Source organism: Myotis brandtii, unplaced genomic scaffold, assembly GCF_000412655.1.
Source record: "Myotis brandtii unplaced genomic scaffold, ASM41265v1 scaffold769, whole genome shotgun sequence".
Lineage (NCBI taxonomy): Eukaryota > Metazoa > Chordata > Mammalia > Chiroptera > Vespertilionidae > Myotis > Myotis brandtii.
In genome coordinates, this window is record NW_005371078.1 from 717,579 (window position 1) to 722,218 (window position 4,640).

Below are 4,640 nucleotides of genomic sequence, written 5' to 3' on the forward strand. Positions count from 1 at the left end.
ATCCTGTCTCTGCTGGCAGCAAATATCACGGAACTATAAGTAACATGAGATGAAAGGTACCCTCTGCTATCCTTCCCTGTATTTGCACCTCCTTCTTTGGTGACTATAGGGGCAACAACTGGGGGGAGAGGGAACTGGATAACAAATAGGCAAGAGCACATAAATTTATCCCTTTCTTTTAAAACATCAACCAAATGAAAAGCCTAACCTTGTTTAGTAATTTACTAAATTCTAAGATAAATTGACATAAACTTTACATAAATTTGATTTACTTGACTAGTGACAAGGAGGATTATGTGAGAAGATATGCACATAGCCAGAGGAGGCTCCATCAGAGGAGCAGATGGAGACTGTGTAGCCCATGCCTGCATTTCCTGTGGCTTGTCCCTTTAATCTTCTATTTTTTCTATGAATGATTAAATTGAATTTCATTTGGTTTCTTGAAGAATTTGGAAAACCAGTTCTAAAACCTTTATTCTATACAGAAATATGGTACATTCTCTGGTGTACCACAATATGGTACACACTAAAAGTTATAGACCCAGCTTAGCATGCCTTCTACACTGGCTTCTCACATAATAAATAATGCTTATAACTTATTTTCTGGTTTCTGTTTCATTCAGACCAACTTTGCTGTATGGATACCTCCTAAAAGTTAAACTATCTCTATTGAGTAAATAACATTCTAACTGTAACAATGGCTTATAATTTACACCTTACTTTATATAAATGTTTGATTTTAAGTATAACCACCAAGTTGGGCTCCAACATAACTGGCTTAGCACCTTCTTTAGGCATACAGACATTGCCAATAGTAATTTCACAGGCTGTCCCTCTAGTATCTCTGGGATTGGTGCCAAAACCAAATTAACATTGAGAAATTTCAATTTTAGAGATAAAGGAAATTTGGACACAATAAAATCTGCCTCATAATGACACTGTTGCTTTTCTGAGCTGAGGAAGTTAAAGTATTGTTGCTTTTCTCAGTGTTTGCAGCATGATTGCGATCATCCTTAGGAAATTAGAGCAAGTATCTCCCATTCCTGAAAGCTGAGTTCCTTCACTATTCTCTTCTTCATCTTCCACATCTAGATCTTTTTCTCCTCTCTAGCTAAGTATACTCACCTTTTATAGTCAACCTCAATTAATTCCTGACATGGCTGTGGGTCTTTTTATCTTTATCATTCTATCCCACAACAAACGATACGATCATTTTTTGTTCTTGTGGTAAGAGTAGAAATAGCATTCAATATCCATATCATCTGTTATGGGTAGAATTGTACCCTCCAAAAAGATATGCTGAAATCCTAACCCCAGGTATCTTTGAATGTGACTTTATTCTGAAACTAGAGGCACGATGCATGAAATTCATGCAAGAGTAAGCCTTCCTTCCCCTCACTGCCAGCACCGGCTTCCCTTGCAGCCCTGACTTTGTCTGGTCTAATTAGCATATTACGCTTTTATTATTATAGATAGGGTCTTTGAAGAAGTTATCAAGTTAAGAGGAAGTCATTGGGGTAAGCTCTAATCCAATATGATTGAAGTCCTGACAAAAGGAGGAGAAGAGACACACAGGGACGGTATCATGTGAAGACTGAGGCAGAAATTAGAGTGATACATCTACAAGTCAAGGAATGCCAAGAATTGCTATCACCAGAAGCTAGGAGAGGAGAGAGAGGCATGGAACAGATTCTCCCTCAGAGCCCCTAACAGACAATGAATACTGCTGACTCTCTGATTTTAGACTTCTAGCCTTCTGGACTGAGACAAAAATTTCTGTTGTGGTAAGCCATTCAATTTGTGGTCCCTTGTTATAGTAGCCCTGGGGACTTTGTACACTATCCATTTATAACCCTTTCTTTCCATGTGTTGCCTGGTTACCTATCTCTAAGTCTAAGCCCATGCCTATATCTTTAACTTGTAAAATTAATTTTGTTTCTTCTTATGCAGAGATCAACCTTATTTATGTTAAAGTTTCCAAATAAAATACAAGACACCTAGTTAATTGAGCATCTTATATTTTATGTGCTAACTCAGGCAACCCTAATTTATGTACATAATGGATTATAAAAAAAAAATACCTAATAAATAAATGTGTGAATCCCTAGTTTATCAATTTTATGAAATTTTTCTTCTCAATATTTATAACAATCAGTCATCAATAGAGATACTGAGAAACTTTAACTTATGGTACATGAAAATTCATGCACTCCAGGAGGGCGGGGGGTCCCTCAGCCCGGCCAGCGCCCTCTTGCAGTCCAGGAGCCCTCAGGGGATGTCCAACTGATGAGCCTAAGCTGCAGTCTGGCCTCCCTCTATGGGAGGCAACTGAGTGGGCCAATCAGGAGATGGAGCCAGGAAGAAACAAGCCCCGCCCCCCATCACCCCTCCACCTCTGGCTGCCTGCTTACCGGCCTTGGCCCCCGCCCCCCACCCCCCTGCCAACTGGTAGTTCCACCATTTGGTCGATTTGCATATTATATGCTTTTAATATAGAATCAAACTTCGATGGCCCACACCTGGAATATTGAGTAAGATATTAAAAGGATACCCCAAAAGTAGAGAAGACCAAAAAAGACAAGTAGAAATGGTCACAATTATAAAGGCAGATGCCATTGTGAGGGCAGAAACTAAAGAGATTGGGATGCCATTTGAGAATATTGAGTTTAAAGATCTATGATCAAAATCTAGAATCATAACAGACACATGAGTGAAATGATTGAAATGATTAGTTCTCCCAAATCTAGAACAACTGGGATGGGAATGAACTTAATGTTAATTAATTTTTATGTGGCAGACCTTTTACATACATTCATTTTACCTTACAGCAATTATGTTAGGAGATAGGTGTCAATAGCCTTGCATTGCAGAGATAAGAGTGCAGAGGTGTTGGAGGGTAGGGTCAGAATTCAAACTCAAGATCCAAATTCTGTGTTTATTTCACACTCCTAGATTGCTTCCCTAAACCTTTATTCATAAGCAGTGCAAATTAGAAACAATTAAAGTAAGCACACATTCACTAAGTAGATAATATGTGGTTAAAAATACATTGATGCAAAGAGAAGCCTGGCAGCAAATATAAAGTAATGAAAAATGGCCCATGGACACAGACAATTGGGATGGTGAGGTCCTGGGGCAGGGGGGCGAGAACAGGCTGGAGATGGTCAGTGGGGGGAAAATGGAGACATATATAGTACTTTAAACAATAAATAATGATTAAAATTTAAAAAATAAAGTAATGAAAAATTTATGGACAAATTTTGGGTAAGAAAGCCATTAGTAGAAGAGGATTTACATGGAACTCACCTTTGGAATTGACTGCTGTATGCTGCTTTTATTTTATAATCAGAGCAATGCTTTGCAACTGGTACACTGTTTCCCTCATATTTTAAATAGAATGCTTCTTCTCTTTAAACTTAATTCATTTATTCAATTAATTGATTTCCTACTGTATGTCAGGCACTGTCCAAGGCACTGAGATATGTGATAAACAAGAGAGACAAGATCCACACTTTTATTAAAATTATAGAACAGAAAAGAATAATTAGACTGATCAGAACTCTAAAGGCAGGTGCCATTGCTGAGATCCTAAAATAATATATAAATAATTTTAATTTTAATAAATGTTTTGAAGGACAATTACAGAGTTTGACTTAATTTAAGTTTCTGGGGTTAAGAAAAATTTTCCTGAGGAAATTAACATGTAAATTCAAATGTGAAGGGTGAAGAGAATTTAGCATATAAAAAAAGTTCAGAAAAGAACATTCCTGTTGAGAAAACATCAACTGTAAAGGCTCTGATTCAGGGAGGAGCTGGATGCTAAAAGGAAACAAAAGAAGTCACCAGCCAAGCTCACCAGTCAGTGAGAACACAATAGCTTGAGATGTGGCTGGATAGTCACAAAGGGACAAACTGGAATGCGGTAAGTAGAGTTTAAGAGTAGAGAATGAAACTTTTTAAAACTTAAATGTTTTTTATTTATTATTGATTGATTGATTGATTGATTTTAGAATGTACTCTATTTGCTGTTTGGAATAGATCACCGAAAGGCATGAAGAAATGACAAGAGAACAAACTTTTTCTGCCTTCTTTTGGATCAGGCATTTTTATGATTCTATTTTACCTCTACCTTTGGCTTATTTAAAAAATTTTTGTTGTTGCCCTAGGGTTTACAATATACACACTTAATAATATCACAGTTTCATGTAGTTTAAAGATCTTACAACATTCCATTCCCAAATTCGTCTTTATGCTATTATTGTCATTCATTTCACTTTTCATGTGATGTAAACACACAATACATTTATACTCCTCTTTCCACTAAGGGAGAAATTAAAATTAAGAAAAATAAATAAATGTACATTCACTTTCATGTATGCCATTTCCCATACTCTTCATTTCTTTGTGTGAATCCAAGTTTCTCTATGATATTATAATCCTTTGCCAAGTTCGTCCTTTGAGATTTCTCATACACTGCTACAATACATTTTCTCATTTTTTGCTGGTCTGAAAAAAAAATGCTTATCTTCCCTTAATTTTCCCTGGGTTTAAAATTCTCAGTTGGCAATTTTTTTTCTTTGTTTTGTCTTTAGCATGTTAAAAATGTCACTCAATCGTTTTCTAGATTAGTAGGTTTTTAA